The sequence below is a fragment of the Palaemon carinicauda genome, chromosome 30 (genome assembly GCF_036898095.1).
Source record: "Palaemon carinicauda isolate YSFRI2023 chromosome 30, ASM3689809v2, whole genome shotgun sequence".
NCBI lineage: Eukaryota > Metazoa > Arthropoda > Malacostraca > Decapoda > Palaemonidae > Palaemon > Palaemon carinicauda.
The window spans coordinates 66,346,242-66,357,879 of record NC_090754.1 but is presented as its reverse complement, the minus strand read 5'-3'; the positions used below and the strand labels follow the sequence as shown (position 1 = coordinate 66,357,879).

The 11,638-nt window shown below is 48.5% G+C and overlaps 1 protein-coding gene across 2 annotated transcripts in view; it reads right to left on the bottom strand.

Moving 5' to 3' along the window:
* drn (doctor no) overlaps positions 1-11,638 on the bottom strand; it is a 117,844-nt gene that overhangs the window by 75,620 nt on the left and 30,586 nt on the right. The window contains exon 2 of one of the 2 annotated variants that reach the window (XM_068353974.1): positions 1,645-1,736. The exons of the other annotated variant lie outside the window; for it this stretch is intronic. The gene's annotated coding sequence lies outside the window, so the exon portion shown is untranslated. The remainder of the gene's footprint in view (positions 1-1,644; positions 1,737-11,638) is intronic. 2 annotated transcript variants of the gene reach the window in all.

Below are 11,638 nucleotides of genomic sequence, written 5' to 3'. Positions count from 1 at the left end.
AGGAAATAAATAAACTACAAGAGAAGTAATGAAAAAAATCAATTATTTCAAGAACAGTAACAGCCTTAAAATACATTTTTATATATATATAAACTATAAAAACTTAAAAAAAAACAAAAGGAAGAGAACTAAAATAGAATAGCGTGCCGCGTGTACCCTCAAAGCAAAAGAACTCTAACCCAAGAAAGCATCTTATAGAAAAATAACTTTGATGATTGTGAACGATCTGTCTAATGGTCTTCTTAGAGTCTGGATTGGCCGCTATATAAGCAGCTCTACGATGAAATAAAATCATATTTTGCCAAAAGCAAACAGGTGTCATAAACGACCTTGCAATGCAGGTGTTTGTGTCCAAAATTGTTTTTAAATCGCGAGACCATAAGTCCTCACAAGTCCTTTTTAATCAATCAGCGAGTTTAACCTGAACAAACGACCCAACATGAGAGATTCAGTCATAATGGAAGATACAAATTAATTAGGTAATAATTTTCACTACACCATAATTCTGACTTCAGGTTTCTGTTTATTTAGGTGTGTTCATGAATTTTTTATCAAGGCAATTTTGGACGCAGCATGAAAATCATTACAATTTGATGGACAATACACCCACTAAATAAAATATACTGTATATTTTATAAAAATTAACAAGACGTACGCATTGTACCCGGTGAACAAAGCGCCCGAGTTTTGTCCACAGGGTACATTTGGTACATTTTGTTCAATGTTGTCCATAAGGCCGACTTGGTACATTTCTCCGTAGGTACTTACTATTAATAATGCACATTTTGTCAATTGCATACGTTTTTATCGGATACAATAGAAATATTGGTTAACATTATATTAATTGAATACATTTGGTATGCTGGATAGAGTTTGTGCCTTATCACATGATTAACCCATTTACACTTAAATCACGAATCGAGTTTGAAATATGTACAATAACCCACCAAGTTATCAGAACCGGACGTCCAAAATATCTAAGAGAATTGCTACATACTGTGAAGCCAACAAATCGTGTTGACACGAAAATAATTACAAAAAGGTTTCAAATTATTGGAATCAAGATATGTCTACTGCAGGTTCTAGAGCTTTCAAATATGCGGCTCGAGACTATACAAGAAAATCCCACCAGATATCCGATAAACTGGAGATATTAGGCTTTCAACGGGGATCTGAAGACTCTTGTTTTCTAAGTGCTTCGATAATGTGAATTTCATATTAAACGAGCAATACGCAGTGTGAAATGATACATGTCTTGGAATACAAACGATAAAATGAATGACAAGGTCCTGTAAGGAGTAGGATTTCCCTACAGCATAGGACCAGAAAAGTAGCCCTTAAAGTAAAATAATCTAGTCGATCATTTTCTGTTTGTGAGTTTCGCGTCAGTCCCCCTGCTTACACAGGGCAAGAGGCGGACTTCTTCCAATGGGCGAGAGGTGGTGCCAAGCCAGAGAGATTGTGTCGAGTGCATTCTAAACTTAGCAGGACAAAATGACAGTGGCACATGCATGCGCATATAATACCCAACTCTGTGCTGCATTAATGAGCAAGGGAAGATTGAGGAATGTCAGCTGGCGAGAGAGAGAGAGAGAGAGAGAGAGAGAGAGAGAGAGAGAGAGAGAGAGAGAGAGATCAACTCACCTGGGAATATCATGAAGACCAAACTCAGGTGAATCTAGGGAGTCTCTGGTGAAAGGGGTAACTGGGAATAACCTTTAAGTCGTTACCACCCCCTGCAAGCGAAGAAGAGGCAATCGATTAATTACTGGCACATAAAAGCATGCAGGGGGAAAAAACACTCATTAAACAATATCATGCAACAAACACTTAAGGAAATGTGTAACTCACCTTAGTAAATAAAACAAATACACCCACAAATATAATTCTATTATATATAACAAATACATATAAACAGTATATATATATATATATATATATATCCACGTATTAACAATATCATGCAACATGAACACTAAAGAAATCTGTAACACCCGCAAACATTATAATTATATATATATATATATATATATATATATATATCTGTCAGTATAATCAACTACTTGATTCCCTAATAATTTTCGATATGAAAAAATGAAAAAAAAAATTCTGCCACTATTGTCTAACTCGTACTCCACCATCTCTTGCAAACACAGTACTGCTTATACTAACTCCTTTGTTAGATCAGGTCAAGCAGCTATACCACGTTTATATGGTACAAATAATGTACTCCCATTGCACGTGTCGAGAAAACAATCCATAAAAATGACAAATTTCGTAGATAATTTGTATTTTTCCTACCATACAAACCTTTGCTATTTCCATGGGGTAACATTTGGCGGAGCTGAATGACGAGCCATTAAAATTAAACGAGGGTTAACTACCCCCTTGCTAATTAGCAGGGGGTAGGGAAGGGGTAGCTAGCTACCCCTTCCCCCCTCACACACTGTGAATAGCTCAATTCACTTAAAGGTAGGACTTGACTTGGGGGTCAGGGCTGGCGGGTAACATTTGCGTAAATAGCAAAGGTTTGTATGGTAGGAAAAATACAAATTATCTACGAAATTTGTCATTTGTTCCGTAACCCAATACAAACCATTGCTATTTCCATGGGGTGACTTACCCTTAGGAAGGGCGGAAAGTCCCCAGCCTTCTGGCTTCGGCTTTACCCGGGGACTCCAATTCCGAGTTGTAGAACTCAAGGAACGGGAGTCCCTAACCCTCGCACACTGTCATGTTTGACCATTGTGCGGCCTACTAGGATGTGTGTGAAGGAGAATAACGTGACTCGTCCTAGGCAGTTGACCTGGAGTTCTTTATTGTGGAACTCTAGGCTAGGACGTTCCCAATACCACCTCGTCAGGGTATGGGGGACGCGACAGTATTAAGGCTAATACTAGGAGCACAAGGAAGCATGGTTTACCTGCAGAGGTTGAGGTCAGCTGCGCAAAGACCTGGATGCTGCTATCCCCAAGAGAGGGGAGAATGAAGAAAGAAGTATGGGCCAGACATACTCTTTCATTCACGCAGACTAAAACCGGGTAACAATGCCCTCAACCTTCTGCTACTTGTCCAATAAGGAGCCTGAGGTTAGACCAGCTGTTGTGCAGCCACCACAGGACCGATAGAAAACGTATCGAGGTTCCTGTGGGTCACGTCCTGCAGGTAGTGGGCTGTGAACGTCGTCTGACGTTTCCAGACCCCGGCTTGTAGAACCTGCGTCACAGAGAAGTTTCTCTTGAAGGCCAGGGAAGTAGCATCACCCCTGACGTCGTGAGCTCTGGGACGACATGACGGAGGAGAGTCGGGATTCAAGGTGGTGCTTATCACCTTGCGAATCCATGAAGAGATGGAGTTCTTGGTGACCCTCCTCTTTGTCCTCCCTATGCTCACAAACAAAGCTTGCACATGAGGACGGGCTGCAGCTGTCCTTTTGAGGTAGCGCCTCAGACTCCTGACTGGGCACAGTAACAGATGGTCTGGGTCACTTGTTACAGAACGTAGACTCGTTACCTTGAAGGAGTGGAATCTTGGATCCGAAACCCCAGGGTTTTGAGTCTTAGCAATGAACTCAGGGACGAACTTGAACGTTACCTCCCCCCATCCCCTTGAATGGGCAACGTCGTAGGAGAGACCATGAAGTTCACTTACTCGTTTGGCCGCGGCCAACACGAGTAGGAACACCGTCTTCCACGTTAGGAGGCGATCAGACGCCTGGCGTAATGGTTCAAAGGGAGCTCTTTTCAGAGCCCTGAGCACTTGAACCACGTTCCAAGGAGGGGGTCTGACTTCCGACTGGGGCAAGTAAGCTCGTAGTTGCGTATGAGTAGAGAAAGTTCCAACGAAGAGGAAATATCTACTCCTTTCAGCCTGAAGGCTAAGCTTAAGGCTGAGCGATAGCCTTTCACCGCCGAGACCGAAAGGCGCATTTCCTCCCGAAGATATACAAGGAACTCCGCTATTGTTGGAATAGTGGCATCGAGCGGAGAGATACCCCTTCCACGACACCAACCACAAAAGACTTTCCACTTCGCCTGGTAGACGCTAGCAGAGGATTCTCGCAGGTGTCGAGACATCCTGTCTGCAACCTGTTGAGAAAATCCTCTCTCCGTGAGGAGTCGCTGGATAGTCTCCAGGCGTGAAGCCGAAGCGAAGCTACGGCCTTGTGGAAGATGTTGCAATGTGATTGTCTGAGTAGCTCGTGACGTGGAGCGAGTTCTCTTGGGGGTTCCGTTAGGAGTTGCAGAAGGTCCGGGAACCATTCCGCATGATGCCATAGCGGAGCTATGAGAGTCATGGAGAGGTTGACCGATAGGTTGGCCTTGTTGAGCAACCTTCTCATCAGACAAAAAGGTGGGAAGGCATAGACGTCCATATTGTCCCACCTGTGTTGAAATGCATCCTGCCAGAGAGCCTTGGGGTCCGGGACTGGAGAGCAGTAAAGGGGCAGCCTGAAAGTCAAGGCTGTCGCAAACAGGTCTACAGTCGGGGAACCCCACAAAGTCAGGACTTTGTTGGCTATCTGAGGATCCAAAGACCACTCGGTACTCACTATCTGCGTCGCCCTGCTGAGGCTGTCGGCGAGGACATTCCTCTTGCCAGGAATGAAGCAAGTTGACAGTGAGATCGAGCGGGTTTCAGACCATCTCAGAATCTCTACTGCAAGATGGGATAGCTGCTGCGAGAAGGTACCTCCCTGCTTGTTGATATAAGCCACTACTGTGGTGTTGTCGCTCATCACCACCACGGAGTGGCCCGCCAGGATTTGTTGGAACTGTTGAAGAGCCAGAAAAACGGCCTTCAATTCTAGCAGGTTGATGTGGAGGCACCTTTCCGATTCTGACCAAAGGACTGAGGCTCTTTGGTTCAGAATGAGGGCCCCCCACCCTTGATTTGACGCGTCCGTAAACAGAGTCAAATCTGGGGGGAGGACGAGGAGATCTGCTCCTTTCCGTAGGTTCTCATCGTCCAGCCAACATCGAAGATCCGCCCGTTCCGAAGGTCCTATGGGAACTAGGAAGTCCAGGGAATCGTTTCCCTGATTCCATCGTGACTTCAGCCGCCACTGGATGGATCTCATCCTGAGGAGGCCGTTTGGAACAAGACGAACCAAAGACGATAGATGGCCTAAGAGACGTAACCACAGTTGGGCTGGAAGCTCTTCTCGTCTGAGGAAAGGTTCTGCTACCTTCCTCAGCCTTGCTATCCTTCCGTCTGATGGAAAGGCTTTGTGGAGAATCGTGTCTAGTTTCATGCCTAGGTATACCAGTTTCTTCGTAGGGCACAGAGAGGACTTCTCGAGATTTACCAAGATCCCTAGATCTTGGCAAACTTCCAGAAGCCTGTCTCGGTGTCGCAGAAGGGTCGACTCCGAGTCTGCCAGGATTAGCCAGTCGTCCAGATAACGAGGGAGACAGATGCCGTTCCTGTGAGCCCACAACGAGATCAGAGTGAACACCTTGGTGAACACCTGGGGTGCCGTGGAGAGACCGAAACACAGCACTTTGAACTGGTAGGCCTTACCGTCTAGGCTGAATCTTAAGTACTTCCTGGAAGACGGATGGATGGGGATCTGGAAGTACGCGTCCTTCAGATCCAGAGTGCCCATAAAGTCTTGTGGTCTCACTGCAAGTCTGACCGTGTCCGCTGTCTCCATACTGAAACGAGTTTGTATGACAAACTTGTTTAGTGCTGAGAGGTCGATGACCGGTCTCCAGCCTCCAGACACCTTCTTTACAAGAAAGAGTCGACTGAGGAAGCCTGGGGAGCCGTCGTCGACCTCCTGGAGAGCATCCTTCTTGAGCATGGTCTCGACTTCTGCCGGTAGGGCCAACCCCTTTGGTGGTCCCAAGGCATAGGAGTTCAACGACACTGGATTCGCTGTCAGGGGAGGTAGAGATGTTGTGAACGGGATGCGATACCCTTGACCGATCACAGAGACCGTCCAAGGGTCGGCCCCGAGTTGCTGCCACCTCTGCACGCAACTTTTTTAGGCATCCCCCCACAGGTGGACACGCGGGGGGACTGCCACTCCCAGTGTTTGCGACCTTTGCCGCTTCCTCTAGGAGTTCTACCCCTAGAGGACTTGCCACGTCTTGTCTTTCGGCTGAAAGGACTGCGGCTTAGACACGCTTGTCTTAGCTGCCGGAACCTGCTTAGGTGTCTTGCGAGCCTGCTGTTGACGTTGTTGTTGAGGGGCTGGAGGTTATAGGGCCGAGATGTCAGGGCCCTTTGGAGGAGAGAGTCCTGGTTCGATCTCCTCCACCTCTCAGCCGTCTGCTCAATGTCACGAGGCTCCAGTAACTCCCCTTCAAAATTAGAGGTGTGTCTGAGCCTGCTGACGTCTGCAGTGGGGATCTTCGGATGGCACCTCTCGGACACTGAATCGCGTCTTTTGAGGATCATGTTGGCCCACAGGTTAGTGACCTGGTGGGCTAGAAACTCAATAGAGCGAGAGCCCGAGAAGAGGAAGGTCTCCAAAGCTTTCCTATTGCTCTCCTTGGACAGATCCTCGGATCGCAATAGGATGCCCAGAGACCCAAGCCAGAGATCAAGCCACGAAGTTGCCTGCATGGCACTCTTCGCGACTTTTCCCAGGTTTTGGGTCTCTGACGCTGCAAACGTCACCTGCCGGGTAGAGAGCTTCTCGAAAGAAGTTCCCTTTGCTAGTTCTTCCATGGAATGATGGAGTGGGAGAGACATGCAAGACTCCCCGTCGATCTCGAAATACCTCCTCTGTTGGACTAGAGGAGGTGGGAGAAGTTTGAACCCGGCAGAAGAACGTCCTGAGGAGGCCAGACCGGAGAGTTGAGCTTTGACCTTGTCTCTGGCGCATTTCCCCCCTTTAGACCAGGGCAAAGCCACACTAGTCTTGGGGGGCTTCTGGACACCAAAGACCTCGTCAAGCACAGTGTCTTTCCCCTCGCGAGGGGCTGTCTCCGGGTCCTTGATTTTGTTGAGCTCCCTCATCAATCCAAGGACCTGCCAGAACGCATGTTCTGACTCGCTGTGCTCTCCTCTTGGTGGAATGGCAGCTAAGTTTCCCATCCCCAGGAGGTCTTCTTGGGGACATCTGGCGCGCAGGCGTGCGGACGTTGGCTGGACAGGAACAGGAGATTCCTTGGGGAGCGTGGGCGCGTAGGAGCACGGACTCAAGAAAGAACATGTGCGCGCATGTGTGAATGCGCGTAGGCACGCAGGAGCGCTGGTGCGCGGGCGCTCAGACTCTTGACTAAGTCCAGAAGCGCAGGAGAACGTCGGCCAGAAGAGCGCGTTTAGCGAGCGCCCTTCTTAGGGTCTGCAGGAACCAAGGCATGCGGACGTGAAGCGCGAGCTGCAGAAGATCGTGGGCGCGGTTGCGCCAAAATAAGAAGGCGCTCAGCAATAGAAGGGCACGCAGGCATCAATGGGCGATCAGGAGAGCGCAAGCAAGGCAAAGGAGAACCCTTGCGTTCATCAGGACCAGGCGAGCGTGGGCGCACAGGGCGCGCATCAGGCACAAGCACAAATGAGTGCTTGCGCGCGGGCGAGTGCTTGAGCGCAGGAGAATGATGGTGCGCAGTGCGCGCATCAGGAAGGCGCTGCAACTTCTCTGGAGGATGAGAGCGCCCAGGAGAGAGCTGGCGAGCAGGAGATTACTGGGGCGTTGGAGAGCGCTGCAACTTCTCAAGAAGATGAGAGCGCTGGCAAGCAGGAGATCGCTGGCGCGTTGGAGAGCGCTGGCGAGCAGGAGATCGCTGGCGCGTTGGAGAGCGCTGGCGAGCAGGAGATCGCTGGCGCGTTGGAGATCGCTGGCGCATTGGAGCGCGCTGCAACTTCTCTGGAAGGTGAGAGTGCCCAGGTGAGCGCTGGCGAGCAGGAGAGCTCCCAGGTGAGCGCTGGCTAGCAGGATGGCGCCCAGGTGAGTGCTGGCGAGCAGGAGAGCGCCCAGGTGAGCGCTGGCGAGCAGGAGAGCACTCAGGTGAGTCCTGGCGAGCAGGAGAGTGCCCAGGTGAGCGCTGGCGAGCAGGAGAGCGCCCAGGTGAGCGCTGGCGGGCAGGAGAGCGCCCAGGTGAGCGCTGGCGAGCAGGAGAGCGCCCAGGTGAGCGCTGGCGAGCAGGAGGGCGCCCAGGTGAGCGCTGGCGGGCAGGAGAGCGCTGGCCAGCAGGTGAGCGCCCAGGTGAGCGCTGGCGAGCAGGAGGGCGCCCAGGTGAGCACTGGCGAGCAGGCGAGCGCCCAGGTGAGCACTGGCGAGCAGGAGAGCGCCCCGGTGAGCGCTGGAGAGCAGGAGAGCGCCCAGGTGAGCGCTGGCGAGCAGGAGAGCGCCCAGGTGAGCGCTGGCGAGCAGGAGATCGCTGGAGCGTTGGAGAGCGCTGTAACTTCTCTGGAAGATAAGAGCGCCCAGGTGAGCGCTGGCGAGCAGGAGAGCTAGAGCTCCATTGCACGCAAGCGAGCAGGTGGCGCGCAGGGGAACCCTGCGTAGGCGCCCAAAGCACGTTAGCAGCCAGGAACGGCGAAGGGAGGTCTGGTAGGTGTAGGGGATCGCGAACGATCCGCAGGAAGTTGCAGTGACGATCCTCTCCAGACGAGACGGATCCTCCACAGGGGAGGAGACGAAGATCCAAAGAGGCGCCTCCTAACTCCCTTGTAGGGAGAAGGAAGACCTCTCTCGCGCAGAGGGCGAAGCGAAGGCGCCCTCTGGGTAGGAAGACGGGTCATCCGTCCTCTGAAGAGGAGTCTCTGTGGTGAAACTTCCCTCACGGGGAAGAAACACTTGCAGGAGAGACCGTAGGACTCCACTGCCCCCCCGAAGGAGACCGAGCCTTCCGCAACAACAGCAGCAGAAGGCCTCCGAAGAGGAGTCTCTGTGGTGAACTTTCCTCACGGGGAAGAAACACTCGCAGGAGAGACCGGAGGACTCAACTGCCCCCCGAAGGAGACTGAGCCTTCAGCAAACAACAGCAACAAGAGGCCTCCGAAGAGGGATCTCTGTGGAGCGCTTCCCCCACGGGGAAGAAACACTCCTGCAGCTGCTCAGCCCCTTGAACGTAGCCGCAGATGCAACCGCTCAGCCCCAAGAGCATAGTTGCACAATATAAATTAAGGTAAGAGAAGTTTCCCCCGAAAGAGAAACAACTCAAAACCTGGGAAAGGAACCTCCCTCGGAAGGGAAGTGTCCCCACCCAAGGAGGCGAGCCTCCTGCGAGTTCTAAGATGAACTGAGGAGCTGTCGATATCACGGGAGGACTTCCAGGAGGAGAGACACGCCCCTGACGAAGATCCAACCCACAAGACAGCTCTGCTTCGTAGACCCATAGGCAAACGAACAGCAAATCATTAACTGTGAAAAAAATGAACAGTAATTAGTTAACATTCATTCCCCCGGGAAGACTCCGAAGAGGAACCCGAGGGAAAAAACCCAAGAATTACATAACGGGCAAGCGCCCTCCACCTCACCTATACTCATGGGAAGGTGGGGGGTAGGGCGCTGGCGAAAGCTGTAACAAAACAGAATTAAACAGTTACGCTATGCCATTAAAAAAAGTTCACTAAAAGTAAGAACGAACAACCCCGAAGGGAAACGTTCTACAAACTGAAGTTAACAAAAAACAATTAGATTTATAACAAGTAATAAAAAAATAATTGTAAAGCACAGCGTTGCAACTCCACCCGCATAGAGGAGTTATGTAATAATTATAGTAAATGTAGTAAAGGTGAACGAGCTCCAGGAGATCGTGAACCATGAACTACTACTTAGAGGCCTGACTGCCGGCGGCCACACGGAGATATCGTACATACACACACAAGCGTGAACACTGAAAAGGAAACTTACTGATTTCCATACTAAGATATATACGTAAACATAAAATATGTTACATATATATATGAGTACAAGAAATGTAAGTAGTTAAGTAAAGACAAAACAACAATAATGGCTGGCCAAGCGAGGACAGGAACGGAGACGTCCGATCACTGTCCGAGCCAAAAGTGAATTGAGCTATTCACAGTGTGTGAGGGGGGAAGGGGTAGCTAGCTACCCCTTCCCTACCCCCTGCTAATTAGCAAGGGGGTAGTTAACCCTCGTTTAATTTTAATGGCTCGTCATTCAGCTCCGCCAAATGTTACCCCATGGAAATAGCAAAGGTTTGTATTGGGTTACGGAACAAATTTACTTTAATGTAAGTTTTCGTATTTCACCAAGTAATTCTTACCTCCCTGAGTTAGTAATTATAAGTTTTCTATTGCAAGTAGACCTGGTTGCTTGCAAGGTTGTAAACGAGAAAAAGAAATGATGTGTGAGCATTAGTATACATAATATTGTTGCTAAGAAATAATAACAATAATGATTTGGATGCTCGAATGTCTAATAAATTATCAAAGGTTAGAACAATAATATTATGAATGGTTGAGGCAAACAAAATCAACCAACCAAAGTGAAAAGAAAAAAAAACTCCGAGGGCCAGACATGACAAAACGAACCCTTCAAGTATTCACTTTTTTCTTCTTTTGAAAGTAATGTACCCAATACACACATCCCGTACTGTTCAACCTGCATATGTTGGGGAACAAGGAGACATGATAAGGAAGGACAAGCAGGGAGGAGGGGAGGAAGGGGTGAACCAATTTCACCCTCATTTCTATACCCGGAGAACACTGAAGTCAAATTAGTCTGTCAACTGTACGTAAGAGGCACAATTCAGTCTCATGTATAGTTTACTAATTAATCACCTCTTGTGTATGTGTGTGTGTGTGTGTGTGTGTGTGTGTGTGTGTGTGTGTGCGCGCGCAGGTGCGCGCTTCTTAAACATCACAGAACACGTGATACTCAGATGAAAATTATTATCGTGTATAAGAGCGCATGAGTTAACTTTTGCAATTTATCATGCAAGCTCATAATTTATATAATCATATACAATTACAGCCTTTTTTTCAGTTTCCATGCTTGGCTTCCATTTTATGTATAGTTTATGAATGATTCTCTCTCTCTCTCTCTCTCTCTCTCTCTCTCTCTCTCTCTCTCTCTCTCTCTCTCTCTCTCTCTACGTACACTCGACCGTGTTCTTTTTATAGTTCCAAGGCCGAGTCTGCGTCATTACCTCCAGTAATTCTTACATCCTTAAGACACTACAATAGCGCAAAACAGAACAACAAGAACTCTAACCCGATTCACTTCTTTAGTTCTTCCAGAAACATGGTGCTCTCAATGCTAGACAGAAACACCAAATATAAGTATCATACATGTTTCTTTTTTCCCTGCGGTAATGGGTCGACACGAGACATGTGCGTTAACTACCAGGAATAGTTTCACGCATCACTAGTAAACTATATCTATTAGAAATCTGTGTGGAAAACATGAAAGGTGCGGATGAGAGATTAGAATATAGGTCTTCCAAGAATTTCCCCTTTCATAACACATCTTTCAATGGTATCATGATTAAAGTAACTCTTAGCCAATGGGACATGCACGGTATGTGGGTGTACATATGACACAATAGCCTTTCATGAATACAATAATACATCTGGAAAATCATTTTTCAAGGAAATACTTGAAATGCACCAACAATTCCACGCCGTCAGTAGATAGAAGAGGGAGAGAAGTAAGAGTGAGGATAAGGAAGCGAATGCCTCTGCTGTTGTTGATTAGCAAAGAACGCACATG